Below are 17,972 nucleotides of genomic sequence, written 5' to 3' on the forward strand. Positions count from 1 at the left end.
GATTGACACATTGTACGTTTTTGCTATTTGAGAAAAAGAAAGCATGTATGATACATAATATCCTATGAAACATATTACACAATATTATTTAAAGATTTAAAACGTTATAGTTTCAAACATAATATATGGCTTTTAAATGTTCATTTTTCAAGATGAGCCCCAGATGGTACATGGAGAGGTCGTTATGTATAATAAGAGTGTGCCGCATATTTTACCACTCCCTTAAAATTCCTTACAATGATTTATTTTTATTTATCTTCGTAAATAATGCGGTAGAACACGATTAAATGTTGCTAATAATACAATAATAAGATATAACAACATAAGAGCCGGATTCAATTACTCTACGGAATAAACTGTAAGATAACGATAAGAAAATTTTGCAAAATAAACAATAAGTGTAGTAAGTGGTTTAATTTGGGCTTTGTACTTAAATTATTGTTATCATGTGGGTGGGTTGAATTTTCAAGAGTATAAGTTAATGTATCGACTTAAATAACCTTGGTGATTACTATTATATTATTAATTATAGTGCATATGACCTTAAATTTTTATTCAATTTTTTAATCAATCTTATTTTAAATGACTCATAGTGGATTCATTATAAATTAAGTAAGTTTAATCTCCTTAAACATTTTTTAAGATTTTCTACAAGATAAACGATAATTTATTGCTAAAATTAAAGAAATTTTATCAAAAAAATCTTGTAATCATTTAATTAATTGAGTTGTTATTTATGTTATAAGCACATAAATATTTGTTGCGTGTTTTAATTTCCGATCATTGTCGATTTAAAGTAGATGCGAACAAAGTACAAGATTTAATATGCTGATTTGAGTAAATGATTAAAAAAAAAATTTTCTTAAAATAAAACGTTATTGATGAGACTTTTCAACGCCACTTGAACTACGTACAATAAACTTACCTTTAAAAAATAATTAAAAAACGCTTAATTTTTGCGACATAAACATGAAATAAAATACATATTTTATTACTCTATATTAAATAAGCTATCTTTACAACATAATTATTATATTAATTTTAATCAAATCGTTACAAAAAAAATTGATAAGCACAATAATTATAGTTTTGATAAAACAAAACTTATCTTAATCTTATACCAATACATTGTTTTTAGGAATTGTTATCGCATTTATATTTTCGCTGTGATTGTTGGAGAATACACATCGTATGATTTTTATATAAAATCAGACATTTCGAAAACAAACAAAAAATAATATCAACAAGACAGATTTATATAAAGTTATTTGAGTCTGGATGACTGATAATCTAAACGTAAGATTTAAAGTGCCATCAATCATATTCACTTTAAGATTTTTTTGTTAGATTGATGTAATATATATTGATATTTTTAGAAAAATAATTCTAAAAACGGCATGTGGGGTTTTAATAAGCAGCTTTTCTAGTTTTAAAACGTATTTTATTTCTATATAGGGGCTAATAGTCAAGATCCCTCAGTTATCGTCATCCCTCAGTAGATCGTTATCTTCGCACCTGCCCGATGAAAAAAATTGGAGTAAAGCTTGTTGTAATTACCAGATTTTTGAAGGAAGCCATCAGGGGGTGTTCCGCCTAATCGGAAAAGATGATGCTGGTGTGTGTTCAAGACTGGACGTCGCGCCTTTATTTCTTTGTATAGGTAAAATAAATGCGCGACGTCCAGTCTGGATCACACACCAGCCGGATTGGTTGGATTTAGTCAAATTTCGAGTACGATTACTTTTCTAAACTGAAAAATTAGGGAACTACCTAGGATTTTTGAAAAATATTCACATTTGATGAAATTGTGAAGATTTTCTAAGAAATGTCATATTTATTATTATTCCTAGAGTAAATTGCAAGCAGTAATACCTTTTGGGACACACTGTATATAACTGAGTAAATAGGAAACACAAAGCGGTTACAGATAGCTTGAAATTTTCAGACAGAAAAACATTCCAGACTATCTAAAACACACTTTAAACGAAAAAAAACCTTGTCTTTTAATTCAAAGATTTTGTTCATTTTGATTTTGGATTCAGTTGTAATTTATAACATTGTTTGAGAAACGTTTCTAGAAACACTTTCTACCAAGTACCCTTTAATTGCGCTTTCGTACACCTTCAGTAAACATTGCATAATAGTTCATTACATCCTTACGGTAATCAAGTAAGCATTTTGTGAAGTACAGCGTCGTTTAAATTCCTCCTTTAATTTACTTTTCATCACGTCCCAATTTAAAATTTTTCTTACGGAACCTATAAATGTTAAATCATACTTTTTATGTATAAAATTTGACACTTTAAAGATAATTAGATATTAATGGTCTCATTATTTATAAATGTAGATAATTTAGGTTAAGGACAATCTTCTATAAACGGTTGAAATTCGTTAACTTACATAATTTATATTCAAGCATCACGTTCCGACAAACGGTTAAATTATTCGAATTGGTTCACGTCTTGTAGATAAATTTCACTGCTTGCCATACGATTACAAACGCCGAAGCAATTGTCTGAACCAATATTGCAGACGTTGATAATTTCTGCATTTACTTAAAGTGGAAGAGAGTAATCTAATCTACATTGAAATTCGCCAGGTAAACACTAAAATCCAACTTCATTCGTTTCATTTTTAAGTTGAATCTTATATAATTTCGAATTTGAATAACTTCGAAAACTTAAGGAAAGTGTTGGAGTGATCCCGCTCATAATTAACTGAAGATAACTAATAACAAAGTTTTTGGAATGTTTGCGTTGGAATTTCACCGTAACTTTTAAAAGGTTAAAATGAAAAGTTAAGGGTTATAAGTTGTATATAGCATAATAGAACTGACAAAAGCAATCCTTTCATTTCAATCATTTTAGCAGACTTCGCACACACTGCGGAAACACGTAAACAAGAAAATCGCTTCATTACGCTTTCGTGATTTCGACCTGTCATTGCATGTTCTATTTAGATTGGTCCTTTTGTTTCATTCGATCACGACAATTTATTAGAAAATAATCCATAACAAAAACTGTCAATCACATTCAATTTACTAATGAATGTTTGGAAATTAGTTATTATATGGATATTGCAAATTTAATGGAAAGTCAGAAATGTTTAGGGCTGTTGTAAAATTGAAACATGCTAAAATAATCCTTGCAATATCTACATCCTACAATATAACATTTCACTTGAAGCGAAGAGAAATCGAATAACGCGTGGTTTCGTTGTCGCATTGAACATCGATCGTTAAATTTATACATTCAATTCCTTACGCCGTTGTGCTCTTTCCAGAAGAAAGAGATGCGAGAAACCGTGAACTTTGAACGGAAAAACGTGTTACTTACTATGCGTTTCGTTTGGGAGTTGTTTTCAATTCGATAAATGTTGGAATATAGCTACATCTATATGCCAACTTAATCGATTTTCATTTAGAAACAATTCATAAATTTCTACACCGAAATGCTTTCTAACTTCTTTGTTCACTAAATTTAGTATTCTTTTGTCCTTTCCATTAACCCACTTAAACCTGTATAAGTTTGTTGAATAGTTTAGTAACTAAATTTAATATCTAGTTGTTGTAAAATGTTACATAATTTATTTGGCATTCCGATTATCTCATTTTTCAAATTTATGTCTGCAATAAATCGATTATGTCCTCAATATTCATGGTAAATAAAGTAAATTAGCGTGTCAATGTACACAACATTAAATTGACATTTAATTATCTGTAGTGTTTTAGATCGAATTAATCTGATACATATATTTGGTCAAATTGATTTCATTACAGCTTCATTAAATCATATAAATCATTTCATTTTATTTTCTTGGATTTAATTTTGTTTCATCTTCATACTAATTAATCAATTACAACTAATGTTTTAATGCAATAAATTATAAAGTGTTTCAGAACGTTTGATAAACGCATTTAATTATATCCTATACACATTTATAACATCGTTATTACATTACACTGATATTCTCTCCGAGCGCTCTTTCCACTAATTTACCATATATCGTGATATAACTACAAAGCATTTTAGATAATTACTAGTATTCATCAAGCGATTTGTACTTAGCTTATTACTTTTAATATTTTTTTAATCATTGTAACAATCTACATAGTAAGTCAATTAAAACACTGCAGTCAGCTATGCAGAGTAACAATCCAATAATGTAAATTCCACAATTTCCGCAACATACAATTTCGTATCACACAATCGTTTGATAATGCTACAGACAATCTTGTTTAAAGGATTAGAAGACAGAGAGTTATTTCGTTAATTTAATTCGTATATCAAATAGCTGATGATGAGTAATTAGGGTTGTTGGAATGTGTTGTATGAAATAGATTTACATGATATTCAAGCAGGGATTAAATCAGGCTGTAACTAGATACTATACCACCTTGTAATATCACGCATGTGATGATCGTTCTGTATAGTAATATATACCGCTTCGTTAATTTCGAATTGTTCATTATAATGGTGATTATCGATCGGTTGCCATTCGGTCAATATTCCCGAATTGTATCGTTTTATTTCCTCGTGTAGTCAAAAACCCATAAAAATAAATGGATTATAAAATATCCATCAATATAATAACCTTTTCGTGTATCCTACAAAATCTTTTAGATCGTATCTTCTATTTTATACATTCTTATTTTGTCCCTTTTACTATAGAAAATCGTTTTGCCTTCGGATTTAAGATGAACTTCGGGGATTGTTTGAACGTTAGTTGATTTGATTTAAATCCGTGTCGCCCTTATTCTATTTTCAACGAACTCAAAGCTCTTCTCTCGACTTTATCACGACTCTACAGATTATGGACGTTGTAAGTTCGTTTAAGTTGAATGTCTAGTTTGAGTTGTTCGGAGATGTTTACTAACTTATTCGATGGTTGTTTTATTTTCCCAATGAACCGTCTAATCCATTATTACAGGATTATTTAAATCAGTAACATACAACGAATTGAAAGTCATTTTAAACGATTAATATGCTATGTGTTTTCTTATAATTGCGAGAAACATTGAGATATAGAATTTTAATCAAGTTGCGTAGTCGGAACTTTATTAGATTACTTATTTAGCACTGGCACTTTAAATTGAGACAAATCCATTCTTCCCCAAGGATTTTCCTTAATAATCTAAACTATTACTAAACAAAATTTGAGTCAATTACAGTGATTATCTAGATAATGGAAACAAAATATTATTAGTTTATGCGAAATATACCAGTTGTTCAAATATTACATGAGGATATTCTATTATTAAACTACAATAATGTAAATAAGTACAAACATTAAGTTAAAATCGTAGTTTCTCTTCATAATGCAATTAGATCTAATCGATATATAGTTTACATATACCTGGTCCCATATTCACCGGTTAAACTTCGTAGATTCATATACAGCGAAACTGTCATACTACCAAATGTTCTATCTGTACAGTTGTGAAGGCACAATTCGAACTTTGTTGCTAAAGTTTTGAACTACTATTTTCTCTAAGTTATGTAAATTCCAAGTTCTTCATATTGGAACGATGGTTGTATTAATTCATAAATTGAAATAGGTGCAAGTATATGTACAGTTGATTCGTATCGAATTAATTCAATTTACTCGGTAAACCGTTTCTATTACACACATGCAATTTAATTTTCCATATCTATTGAATCAATTATTAATTAAATATTTAAAATAAACAATGCAAGATAATTGAATATTGTTTAGAATCATCGCAAGTAAGGAAAAGGTTTTAAAAAGGTTATTTTAATTGCTCCGACCGCCGTTTTTAATTAAAAGTTAATGGTTCATTATTACTGGTGAACCAGATACCTTTTAAAATTAAACGTTTATATAAGAAAGATTCGTAGAAGAATTCGTTTTAATTGTTTCTTTTTTGAATAAAAAGTTAAACCAATTTAATTCTAATTTTAAGATAAAAATTTTTAGCAAGTGAAAATCGAAAGCTTAATGTTTAGCCAAACATTAAGACAAATTAATCAAACACATCGGTTATCTTGTTTATTAATGGATCAATTTTAGTTATTAACATCTCAATGGGCAATATATCCGGCAATGCATACAACGATTGAAATGCTCGACTCAACATTCGCTAATTAACGACTCCAACGGAAACTCAAGTCCCCAATTACGGAAACATAGTTTTGATGTAACCGATTATAACTAGAGAACAAATTAAGGTTAAGATACAATCTTATTAAAATTTAATAAGGTTTATAATATAAAAGAAAAATTTTGATCGAGTCTAGGGGTGTGTCTCATAAAACGGCTAATCCCAAATGTTTTTAGTTCTGGGTCTAGTGTTAGTTCTAGTTCTAGTTCAATAAAAATATACAGATAAAAATAAAGCTTCCTGAAAAAGTTCTTATTTTTCGAGTATTTGAATGGATGTGTTACTTCTCATCCCCGCAGGGTTTCAATTCCCGGGAAGTATTATTTTCTACAAAATTTTGCGAGGAGCTTGATCTATTCGTTCGCGTACGGGTTATTAATTATAAGTTCTTATAACACCTCCTCCAGGTTCTAAAACGTCATATTAACAATAACGTAGAGTCAGTCCTTTTCATTATCACCAAAAGGGTATCATTAAAATCGATTAATTATAATTTATATTAAACTTTAATTAAATTCCTAACTTGGTTGGAAATAATTTTATAAACGATCAATATTTCTCATAAGTTTTAGTAGAAATGTTGGTAAATGTCATCAATTCTATGTTCTATACGATGACAGGTATCTACTAAAAATAATAAAAATAAAAACATCATCAATGTGTGTTCGATCCGTTCTAAAACTTATTAATCTGAAATCTTTTCCGAACTGCATTTTTAGTTTACTTACAACAAAGAAAAGTATTAATTTAATAGAAGGGGTAATTTGTTGTATAAATAGTTAATTAATCTACAACTACACACTCAGGAAGTCAATTATATGTAGTTAATAACCAGTGTCCTCAGTCAATTTCGGAGTAACTCCTATAACTCTATTAAGATTGACTACTGTGATATAACGAAAATCCATCTCAATGAAATTACTTTCGATGTTAACAACGTTTAAACCAACTTCAATTAAGTTGAAAATTAAAAGATGAAATCCCACTTGAAATTAAATTATTCATATATCAAATTACTTTACAGATGAGTCGTTTGTGAGTTTTAAGCGTTTTTAGATGAAAATATTAATATAAAAACTTTCAAGTGTAAACCCTGTTTGTATAATTTTTAGACGAAATCGTGTTTAACATAAATATTTTGTTTTTTACAATTGTGAGACAAAGAAAACAAGGGTGAAATAGTCGTTTACCCTGAATCTATTAGCTTTGTTTTCATTAAAAGGTCATTACTTTGTAATTACGCCGCAATAAAACTCATCCTTGTAACCATTTATTTCAGTTTCAATTTGCATGGATGTATAATTCATCGTCTCATCTTAATACTAAGGATCTTAATGATTAGAACCATAACGTAATCATTATCAGTAAATGGATAACTTCGTTATTTGATCCGTTGCAATTTAGTTACTTGATTTAATGGCATGATTTAATTACGTGATTCTATGAGCAAAGTTCTATTCACCCAGTTTTTTTAACTCGTTTTAAATAAATATAACCGGAAGCTTGAAACCCAACAAAGTTAATATGAGAACTTGTTTTACAAAATGCTGCTAGCCCGTATGAAAAATAAAATTTAAAAAACGTTTTTCTGTAAACATCGCGCATCGCTTTATTTCAGTTGGGATGAAATCCATAAGGGTTTTACATGTGAACACACGCGTGAAATAAGGTCGAGTTGAGAGATCATCTCTATGTCAAACTGTTGACATCTCTCTGATTATTTCCGTTATTAATTTCACTTGACATCACTTTGTCAGGTTGATTTGCGGAAACTACTTGAACTAGATTTAGTAGCATATGACGGAGTTGGCTTAACCCTTTGTGTCCCGACGACGGTACTTTAAAGTACCGGTAGTTTTAAAGACTCATTTTAAATCATTTGAAAAAGAAAGCATTGAGCTTTAATTTAAAATAAGTTTCATTCCTTAATTTCAATAAATACGGCTTCCAGGACTTTTTAAATTAGCATCTTTTTTGACACTTTTAGGTTATACGAAAATGTAAGTCTTGTTTCAAAATTTTTTTTCTCAATATTTTTCCAATCCAATCCAACCATTATTATGCATCATTTTAAAGAGAAAGCTTTAAGCTTTAATTTAGAATAAGTCTCATTCCTTAATTTCAATAAATACGGCTTCCAGGAAGTTTTAAATTCGCATCTTTTTTGACACTTTTACGTTATACGAAAATGTAAATTTAATTTTAACATTTTTTTTCTCCACATTTTTGTGATCCAACACAACCATTATTATACATCGTTTTAAGGAGAAAGCTTTGAGCTTTAATTTAGAATAAGTCTCATTCCTTAATTTCAATAAATACGGCTTTCAGGAATTTTTAAATTAGCATCTTTTTTGACACTTTTAGGTTATACGAAAATGTAAGTTTTGCTTCAACATTTTTTTTCTCAATATTTTTCCAATCCAACCTAACAATTATTATACATCATTTTAAAGAGAAAGCTTTGAGCTTTAATTTAAAATAAGTTTCATTCCTTAATTTCAATAAATACGGCTTCCAGGAAGTTTTAAATTAGCATCTATTTTGACACTTTTACGTTATACGTAAATGTAAGTTTAATTTTAACATTTTTTTTCTCCACATTTTTGTGATCCAACACAACCATTATTATACATCGTTTTAAAGAGAAAGCTTTGAGCTTTAATTTAGAATAAGTCTCATTCCTTAATTTCAATAAATACGGCTTCCAGGAAGTTTTAAATTAACATCTTTTTTGACACTTACGTTATACGAAAATGTAAGTTTAATTTTAACATTTTTTTTCTCCACATTTTTGTGATCCAACACAACCATTATTATACATCGTTTTAAAGAGAAAGCTTTGAGCTTTAATTTAGAATAAGTCTCATTCCTTAATTTCAATAAATACGGCTTTCAGGAATTTTTAAATTAGCATCTTTTTTGACACTTTTAGGTTATACGAAAATGTAAGTTTTGCTTCAACATTTTTTTTCTCAATATTTTTCCAATCCAACCTAACAATTATTATACATCATTTTAAAGAGAAAGCTTTGAGCTTTAATTTAAAGTAAGTTTCATTCCTTAATTTCAATAAATACGGCTTTCAGGAATTTTTTAAATTAACATTTTTTTTTAGATTTTCAGGTTATACGAAAATGTAAGTTTTGCTTCAACATTTTTTTCTCAATATTTTTCCAATCCAACCTAGCGACTATTATACATCATTTTAAAAAGAAATCTTTGAGGTTTAATTTAGAATAAGTTTCATTCATTAATTTCAACAAATACGTCTTTCAGGAAGTTTTAAATTCGCATCTTTTTTGACACTTTTAGGTTATACGAAAATGTAAGTTTTGTTTCAACATTTTTTTTCTCAATATTTTTCCAATCCAACCCAATAGTTATTATACATAATTTTAAAGAGAAAGCTTAAAGCTTTAATTTAGAATAAGTCTCATTCCTTAATTTCAATAAATACGGCTTTCAGGAATTTTTAAATCAGCATCTTTTTTGAAACTTTTAGGTTATACGAAAATGTAAGTTTTGCTTCAACATTTTTTTTCTCAATATTTTTCCAATCCAACCCAACAGTTATTATACATAATTTTAAAGAGAAAGCTTAAAGCTTTGGTTTAGAATAAGTCTCATTACTTACTCTCTCCTGTCTAATTTAAAAATGTTCCTATTTATTCAATTTAGCCCAAATATTTTAGCATAGAAAATACTTATTACGTGAACATGCAGATGTTTTGACTAATTAAGTAGAGGTCGTTTGCGGCCGAGGTTCAGTAATTAAGATGAAATCAATCTGAAACTGACAGCACCTCGGCCACAAGTGACCTTGCATTAATCTGGAAAACTTGTAGAATTTTAGACTAATTAAACCTAGGTCGCTTGCGGACCAGACTCAATGATTAATATCGTAGGAAATCATTGTTGTTGAAAATCTACCTGAAAATAAATAAAAGTTTCATCATATTTAACTGTTTATGGAACATTTTCCCAAGTTTAATTGCTTTTATTTTACTAGCTCACTTGTTGAATTATAAAACCAATTTCCGCTAAAATCAATATCATAGTAAAATTCAGTACAAAACGGAAATTAATTTTCTTAAATTAAAAGTTAAAACAATAAACTCCTGTGGTATGAAAAAATCAATCAATTTTATCTAACAGGATGAGATTTTTTAAAAGTTAAAGTTAATAAAGTTTGATTAGAATTTTAATACTCTTATTATCTTTTATTAATAAGTTCTGAAGAAATCTCGATGGAAAAAAGACCAACAAAAACAACTTATTATTTCTGTGCAACGTTTTCTTAAGCCAGAAATGATTATTTGCTCTCTGGATATTACTTTAAGCTGGAGAATCTACTGCCATAAAAAAATCAATAATTTGCAACGATTTTACAGGGATCGTTATTTCACATTTTCTGAGTGTTGTTGTCCACAACTGAAATTAAATTCAATGGAATATTGAAGATCATTTATTTTCATCTCACTAATTCTTGTTTACATCATTATACATTCTGAATATCTGTCCATCAAAAGCTTATGAATTATGTGAACTGAATTATGAAGTAGGTTATTAACATAGAAAGTAATATTTTCAAGGTAATTTTTTTTATAAAAGTAAACAGATCAATTTTTTGCGAATTAAACGATTATATTGAATATATTAAATTAAAGCTAAAAGAGAAATATTCTTTTTGGAAGCTAGGAAATCATCTCGCTGTTTTCGCAGAGAGAAATCGTTAATGAAGCAGTATTAAAAAAGATATTAATGGTTTAGAATCAGAACGATTATTCTTAAACATAAAAACTTTGTAATTTTTATGAAAATCAATAAATTCCGATGACAAACTGATTATTTTACCTGTTTTGTAGTAAACAGAAGCAAAATAGGTTGGAAGTTTTGATGAAAAATTTTTCAGCAACAAGAGCAAAAAGTCACGCTGCCTTGCTATTCTCGTTCGAGGAAATATGCGATAATTGAATTCCAAGACTAAGATCGTTCGTCAAATCCGGTAAATACCACAGATACGGTTTTCACGTCGACAAAACTCTTATTTCTAAGGTAGTACGAATTTTATTTTAATCTAACCTTACAAAATATTGATTATGTTGTGCAAAAGTGATAACAATAAAGCGGGACCGAAATAAGAGCGTGCTTTTCTCTTTAAACGACTTCAGAGAATAACCTATTGTTGAAATGCGACGTAGCAGTACGAATATGCTGAAAGCACACAAATGCAGAGAATCGCAAAATACAAAATACTTATAGAATTTCTGATGTATAAAACCCAGATTGGAAAAAGTACTATCTCCACAGTATATATTCCGTGATTCTTTTATTTCGAGATGCACATTTTACGTCTAAACTCACGTTGAGTTTTTCTCGTTTATGCAACTTAACAAAAAGCAACTTAAACAGTAATTTTATACTTAATTGACCATTTGGAAACTACTAAAACTTGTAAGGGATAAAAGGTTAAACCTATAAAACCCAAAAGTGGAGTTGTAAACATTAAAGTTAGTATGGAGAGAAAAGCCACAATGATTTTGAAGATCGGTCTTCTTTTGGTTGACGTTCCAAAAGCGAATTCTAAATAGTGCATTAAATTCGTTTTACGTTTGCTTTATTTTCTTGAAAAGAAAAAATGGTTTAATTTAATCGTTGGATTTATAATGAGAAAAACCACCATTCCAAAAAGGGTCTACAACAAAATCGATTTCCAATCCCATTTTAGAATAACTGACATAAGGGCTTGAGAATAATAAGAAGTGAATGGGAAAGAGAAAAATTTTACAATCAACAGAGGATTTTTCCACGAAGTTATATAAAACTGGAAGTAATTATCGTAATGATTAAAATAAAAGATTTTGTAAAAATTAAGATTAAAAAATGTTAGGTACCGGAACTATCCTAAAGATAGAACAATACAAGAGACTAAATTGAACTTTCGTTTTGTTTACTTTTTCCTTTCCTCCAGAGTGCTAGTTAATCAAGTAAAGAGCTGATTAAACGTAGAAGAATCGTCCTTCATCTACTTTAATCAGCTTTTTACTCGTAATATTGGTTCAATCTAAAAATTACCAACGTAATCACTCACAGACCTTACTACACCTGAATACACCTTACACATCGCTTTTCCAACCATAGGAAAAAAAATTAGGATTTACTAAAGGATTACAAACTAGAAGACAACATTTCGTTTAAAATTTTCCTAGTGACACTAAATGTCGATCTCCTGAAAAGAAAACAAGAGAAGAGTCACTTCAGTTGGAACATTTCCAACGTTAACATCATCTGCATTCAAACAATTCACGGACATTTTAAACCTTTTCGAGATTTTCCATGCGCATTCCTTGAATACTACTACGTAGATTCTCTAACATCAACTTAAAAGATATTCTTTCACAATTGAACCTTCACCTGGGTATATTTCACTCATTATAAATTTCGTTATATTAAAAACATTTAGAATCAAAAAGAGATTTTTCTTCGATATATTTATAAAATCTATTTTTAGCACTAACAATTTATTTTTGCGTAACAGATTTTTTTATAAAGCCATGAGATACGAGAGATTCCTTTGTTCAAGGGAACCAAAGGGATAATTTATTACCTACCATATATTGTCATTGCTGCCGAACACCGACTCCAACACGTGAAAAGTGTGTTCGACAATGTGTTTCACTCTATTTATTAAACATTGTGCATTTACATTGTTGTTTTAAACAATAAAATTAGATTTAAATCTATTTCATAAAATAGAACGAAAACGTCAGTCAGAAAATCACAACGCAGATAGTAGATATTTAAAAACAAATAATTATTTTATTTCATTCCCACATTTAGACATCGATTTCAAAAGGATTTATTTTCCCAGCCTTGGTATACAATAGTTACATGTATAACAAGATCAAGATGTTGTATATTCAAGAAGTTCGCTTGGTACCGAGTGTGTCTCTTTAACGTTTTCTCTTTATGGGGCGTCATTGTAGAGGCTCGGTCGCAAATGACCTTGGCTACAAACCTTCATATTCAATAAGAATAAATCTTCCTTGCCTTGGTATACCTTTTTGTGTAATAAAGCGGCGATCCTGTATCTTCAAGCCGAGGTCGCTTGCGGCCGAGGCAGTATCTTTGTAAAGTTTTATCATTAGGCGGTTTATTATAGCGCATCGCTCGCAATCGACCTCTGCTTCAAACTCTTATAATCAGCAAGAATTCATCTTCTCTGTCTCACTATGTAACAGCTACTTGCACCTCTTGCCAAAATCTCGTTGGCGTATAATCTTCATAAGGCGTCTTTGTAGCTTCTTGACGTCAGCGACCTCGGTTAAATATAGAGCAGAATATTAATCGCCACTAAAATGGTTCCTTCAACTAGCTGAATTCATACAATTGTAAATAACACATAAGGTTTCGGCAAGACACATAAGTTTTCGAGGACAGAAACTTTGTAAAAGCAAAGGACACATGCTCCTAACTATAAAGATGGATCTTGCTCTTGGCAGAACTTGTAACTGAATAATTCCGTTTCCGGGAAAAAATATTGTTACTATTACTTTTATATTTTGATGTTGAAGGTTTAGAAACATTTTTAACAATTTCGTCGTGATCATAATGACTATTTATGACGCCACTTACGTGTTGTTTTTAACATATTTTTCAAAATAAAAAAGTCTAAAGTCAAAAATAACCATTTCATTGCGATACATGTGGCCGTAAACAAGTAAAAAGTATTTAAGACGTTTTATATCCAATAAAATTTAATAACCTGCTTAAATAATCCTTAAATTTTAGTACTAAACAACGATGTTTACTTTATAACCGGAATGTTATTACTGTAAAGCTTTCGAGATACCAAAAAATGTAAGGTAAGCTGTTCATGGAGATCACATAAAAGCTTATGGCTGTGATATTAGTATACCTAGTAAGCGAAAAAACAAAAATGAGGTTGAAACACACATTATCCTAGTATTACATTTTTATAACAGTAATTTTAAATCAAAAATATTTTATAATTGTTGCCGAACTAGATTTTCATTTCAATTTTTAATACAGTTAATTAAAAGTTCACTTATCGCAAAACGAAATGTAAATAGAACGTAGAAATTTTAAAGAACTTAAAGACTCGTTGAAACTGAGAAATTTAATAAAGTCGGAAATAAAAAGGTAAATTCCTGTTTTTCAATTAAATAATGAAAAGTTCAAACCATTCCTTTCAAATAAACCCATTTTCATGTTCGAACACATATTGGTTTACCGGTAATACTAAAATGGTTTATCTCCTCTCGATATTGGAAAAAGTATTGGATCTTACGAAAATCGTTTGTGATCGTACTTTATAAGTCAACCGATACAATCATTTTTTTTAAGTTTATTAACTATCGTTTACGCCTCGGCAATTTATCTAATGTTAACAAACATCGCACAATCACCATATCGGAAAACACAAAGCTACATGCAAAGCTCAATATACCGCTTCTCATTTCACGCACCAGCTGTGTTTGCTCAATTTCATCGAAATTATAAGTTAATTTATGTATGTATGATTTTAATAATCTCTCTTTATTAGATAGTTTTTACTTTACAATAATCGCAATTTTATAATTTACATTATAAAAGAAATATAAAAATAGGAATAAAATTGCGTTACACTTTTGTAGGTTACGTAAACGTAGACCAGATTGTGGCAGTATTAAAGTTACAATAACAGGATACTTTACGAGCAGTGGCTTTATAAACTGTAAAATACCAACAATGCACGGATGCGACGCCGACAAACGCCTCGATTAAACCGCTTTTCGAGTCGACTTTACACATTTATTTGTAAATTTCGCAAAGTTATTCTCGAAATACATTTAATCAGATTATTTAAATAATCACGCCATAAATCATAATTGAGTAAAATTTTGTTGAGAGCATTTACGCAATACTATTCAAGTAGAATAAGTTGTTTATTTCATTTAGTATAGTGCTTTAGTACGGGTGAAAATGATGATAACGCTTTCGTAAATTATATTAACAACATACAGGAAATTCTATTCATATTAACGTTTCAAATTTGTATCTGTCAAATAAGGAAGATTCATTCGCAGCTTCAGTAACGATACATCGTTAAGTTATTTTAGTAGTCGTTTCGTAGAAAGCATTATTGTGCACAATAATAGTATTGTCTAGAACCACATACAGTGAAGGACAAAAGTTCACACACAGTGTTGTAAACTTAGACAAATGTGGTAAGGATATAAACACATCGTTATTGACAAATATCATTGAATGATGTAAAGGGAGAAATGGGATAATCTAATTTTTACGGCTTTGTAATGCATATTTTGATGACTTGTCGATTAAATGAGGCGATAATGAATGTTTTGGCATAATACGGACTTGCAATTGACCACGATAACATCAATTACCAAAACTCAATCACGTAACAAAAAGCACATTCGTAGAATTCTGTACGTTTAATTTTTAATTTTAATCTTTTCAACAATCAAGTTTCTGTTACAACACCAAGTGAAAAAAATTAATATTATATGTAATTAATATTATAGTTTTGAAGTTAACAACAACTTTATTAATAACCATGTTACGATAAACTTAAAATGGGGGTAAGTTTTCGGGGAAAACCTTCACGCGACTCGTATCCTACACCAATTAACACCAGCGTACTAAATTTAATATAACTAGCGCAGTAATTAATACAATTTTAATTAGACTTGATATATTTAATAATAAAATTACACAATATTTTTTAATTTGAAACTTTTTTTTTGTACCATTTCAGTTTTAAATTGTATGCATATGCACACAAACTGAAAATGAAGTTAAACAGTGTTCTAGCAAGAAAAAAGTACCCTTGGGTATGAGGTCAAGAACTAAGCTGACCTTAATTGTATGACGGCCCAAGGGATAATGGTCACGGTGACCATGGAAGCGACAAACTTCGAAACACTAACAAAATGTTCGTTATAACAACAACTTATGAGATAGGAAACAATTTTTTAGTTCATTCTACGTTAATATTTGCAAAATGAAATTTTATATACACAAAAATGTATTATTAAATTAGAATCACCAAAGTATTTTGTAAAAGTGAAGTATGTTGTTTTACATGATTCTAATTTTGGTGGAGGAGCCGGTTTTAAAAATAAAACTAATAAAAGTATATTGAGATAACCGCAACATTGATTTTATTTAAGGCTATTCGTAATACGTATTACATGGAGCAAAGAAATGTTAATAGAGCATCCGACTGCTACATTATTAAATCGCCAGAGAAAATTACCTTTTACGAGATGAAAGAATTGAAAAAGTAGCGTGTGACAAAGTTCTTATAATAAAGGACTCTGACCAATATACATTTTAAGTAATGATTTAAAATTTAAAGTTCTTATTTCAATTTGAAATTTTTCACCTTAAAACATTATTTTCTTTATCTCTTGAAAAAGGATTAATAGTAAACTTTTATTTAAAGTGTAAGAAGTATGAAAAGGACTGGATGTACTCAGATTAAATGCTAAAAAGCAAATCTGATAATAAAATGTATTTATTTAATCTAATAAAAATGCGTTTCAGATCGAAATGAGACTTATAACTCTTTTAAAATGAAATCTATTTTCACAAAAAAAAAACGAACGCAAAATATATGCTAATTAAAAAAAAAAATGAAATAAAAAGGTATCGATTTTAAACTAATTAGTTTCAAAAAAGCCAATTTTTTTTAGCTGATGTTGAAAAAAAGATCTATTTTTTACCTTACTTGAAGATAATAGCTCGTTCCTTTTCAACAATTTTCTTTATTACTACTGTCAACATAGGAAAACTGTTCGTAACAGTAGGTCGTTTTCATAAAGCACGAATGCAACAAATTGCTCGTATAAAAGTAGAGAAAACGAACCGGCCCGCAGGTTTCTCGTTTGTTGGAAGCGCGAAACTGTGCGCTCTGCACCAAATCGTCCTCATTTAACGCAATTCTACAGGCGGAAGCTGCACCACGCAAGTCCAATACCTGGTAATATGCCAAAACTACCCTTTTTTCTCATTTTTTTTTAACCATCTACAATATTATGTATCATAATCATTATTGGTAATTGAAAAATTTAACAACAACCTTATTTACATACAGGGTGTCTCACATAACTGGTTCGTTATAACTTTTTTAGGTTCCACTATTCTAGTCTACCGGAAGTAGACCACAACTTCATTCCGAGCATATATGAGAGAAACTACGATAAATAGGCATAGTTTAAATGAATATGCGAGAGCAAGAATGTTTCGACAATTTTAATCATTTGAATATGCAACTTTTACTTTTTATTACATCGTGATATAAAAATGTTCGAAGGTACAATTTTTATATACAGCCTGATTCAGAGTAAGCGCCTTATTTTTTTTTAGCCACACTATGGGTACTACTTTCAAAATATTTGGCAGTAATATGTTTTAGGACACTCTCTACACGATGGGGATATCATATTTTCAATTGGACGAATTATTTCAAAATGGCAACTGTCAACTTTTTTTTTTTAAATGGAATGCCAAAATTTTTTTTTTATTATTGAGATCTTAAAAGCATTCTTTTTACGACAATATTTTGTTTTTCTTAAAAATTCATTTCTTTCCCCATCCAAAAGAAACCTAATATTTTAATCTATACTCTGTTTTTAAACCAGTATTTTAAATTTGTCACCAGATTGACCTTGCACGTGATTGGTTGAATGCGAGGAAGGTTCACACACACGCAATTTTGAATTTTGATTTTGAATTTGAAGGTTAGGTAATTGATAATTCGACAGTTTCGTGTAATTATTGTATATTTTGTGTTTTTAAACCCTTTTTTATTATATTTTGA

General features: G+C 29.4%; 1 protein-coding gene across 2 annotated transcripts in view; it reads right to left on the minus strand.

Annotated features, from left to right (window-relative positions):
• LOC111427554 (vasoactive intestinal polypeptide receptor 2-like) overlaps positions 1–17,030 on the minus strand; it is a 30,604-nt gene extending 13,574 nt beyond the window's left edge. Inside the window, exon 1 of one of the 2 annotated variants that reach the window (XM_071194123.1) lies at positions 16,881–17,030. The gene's annotated coding sequence lies outside the window, so the exon portion shown is untranslated. Of the gene's footprint in view, positions 1–16,875 lie in introns of both variants that reach the window. The other variant, XM_023062756.2, reaches the window with a different exon arrangement.
• Positions 17,031–17,972: the final 942 nt, after the last annotated feature.

The sequence above is a fragment of the Onthophagus taurus genome, chromosome 2 (genome assembly GCF_036711975.1).
Source record: "Onthophagus taurus isolate NC chromosome 2, IU_Otau_3.0, whole genome shotgun sequence".
NCBI lineage: Eukaryota > Metazoa > Arthropoda > Insecta > Coleoptera > Scarabaeidae > Onthophagus > Onthophagus taurus.